The sequence below is a fragment of the Zingiber officinale genome, chromosome 2A (genome assembly GCF_018446385.1).
Source record: "Zingiber officinale cultivar Zhangliang chromosome 2A, Zo_v1.1, whole genome shotgun sequence".
Classification (NCBI taxonomy): Eukaryota; Viridiplantae; Streptophyta; class Magnoliopsida; order Zingiberales; family Zingiberaceae; genus Zingiber; species Zingiber officinale.
This window is the reverse complement of record NC_055988.1, coordinates 64,624,838-64,626,710: the sequence shown is the minus strand read 5'-3', so window position 1 is coordinate 64,626,710 and position 1,873 is coordinate 64,624,838. Positions and strand designations below refer to the sequence as shown.

The following is a 1,873-nucleotide window of genomic DNA, read 5'->3' as shown; positions in this document are numbered from 1 at the left end:
GTACTCTCCTCATTAGCTTGAATCTGATTTGGTATAAGAGGAGAGAGCTCTTCTTCTTTTTGTATCCCTTTTGGAGCAGTCACTTGGGAGTCTCCCAAGGTCCGTCCGCTCCTAAGCTCAATTCTATTGCAATGCTCCATAGGATTCACATCAGGTTTTCCTGGAAGTTGTCCTGGTGCTCTGGATGATGAGGAAGCTAGTTGGGCAATTTGACTATCCTGGATCTTTTGATGCTTTTCAGAATTATCCATTCTCTGAATGAGCTTTGCTAAATCTTGCTTCATTTCATTCTGACTTGAGATAATTTCTTCAAGCATCTTTTCAATATTTGACTTTGGTAAGCCTTGAGAAGATAGATGTTGAAAATTTTGTTGCCCAGCTTGAAAATTTGGTCTTGCCCCCATAGATGGTCCTTGATCTTGATTATTTCTGTAAGAAAAATTGGGATGGCTCTTCCATCCAGGGTTATAAGTATTTGAGTATGGGTTGTTCTGCCTTTGATTGTAACTCATGATTGCATCACATTGTTCCAGTTGATTGATTTGTGCAGTGATAACTCCCAATGGACATGAGTCATTTGAGTGCTCTGAAATCCCACATACTTCACAAGATGTACTAATAGCATTGTCCATATTAGCACTAGTCCCCATATTCTCAAATTTCTTTGTAAGAGCGTCTAATTTTGCAGACAAAAGAGTGATTGCATCTACATCAAACTTCCCTAATGCTTTAATTGTTGGGTTTACAGAAGAATAGCCACCACTTCTTTCATTTGCCCATTGATGATGATTTTGTGCTACACTGTCAATAATTTCTTCAGCTTCATCTAAACTTTTATTCATAAGTGCCCCTCCAGCAGCTGAATCAAGGGACACTTTGGTATGATAGTTGATACCATTATAAAAAGTGTGCAACACTAACCATCTTTCCAACCCATGATGTGGGCATTGTCTGAGCATACTATTATATCTATCCCATGCTTCAAAAAGAGATTCTGAGTCAGTTTGCTTGAAGCTTGCAATTAAATTTCTCATATGAGCTGTTTTGCTTGGTGGATAGAATTTATCAAGAAACTGTTGCTCACACTGCTCCCAAGTGGTGATGCTATTAGGGGCCAAAGAATTCATCCATTGCTTTGCCCTATCTCTTAAAGAAAACCCAAATAATAATAATCTAACTGCTTCTGAAGGAACTCCATTCATTTTCATGGTACCACATATTTCATAAAAGACCTCTAAGTGTTGATTGGGGTCTTCATGAGGTCCTCCACCAAATTGGTTCTGCTGCACTATAGATATAATTGCGAGTTTGATCTCAAAGTTATTAGCTTCCACTGAAGGTCTTGAAATACTAGATCGAAAACCTCTTGCATAAGGTGCTGCATAATCCTTGAGTGGTCTATTCGCCATGTTCAAATGTTCCTATTCTTCAATTTGCCTTTGCAGAATTCTTCTTTTATGGAAAGTTCTGTCAATCTCAGGGTCAAAAGGAAAGAATTCCCCTGCAAAGTTAGATCTTCGCGTACACAAGAACAAGATAGCAAATGACAATTCAACAGAAAAAGAAAAATAAAAGAATAAAAAATGCAGAATTGAATTTGTACAAAAAGAATTAACAAGAAGTAAAAGTTATACAAGAAAGTAAAAACATAAATCTAATGATTAGTTACAACTATGCAATATCAAAGGAAAACAAATGTTATGTTTAGTCTAACTCAATTGATAATTCCTAATGTTATAGCGCAGTCCCCGGCAACGACGCTCCGCAAGTGTACGGAAATGTCGCAAGTAATATAAAAGATTATCGTATCCACAGGGACTGGAATAAGCACTAGAAATGTCTCAATGCGAATTAGCTAAACAACTATCCAATT

At 37.2% G+C, this 1,873-nt stretch overlaps 1 non-coding gene across 1 annotated transcript; it reads left to right on the top strand.

The window, feature by feature from the left end:
• Positions 1-930: 930 nt before the first annotated feature.
• Positions 931-1,036, top strand: LOC122044684. Its single transcript, XR_006129705.1, has one exon. It is a non-coding gene; the product is annotated as a small nucleolar RNA R71 (small nucleolar RNA).
• The last annotated feature ends 837 nt before the right edge of the window (positions 1,037-1,873 follow it).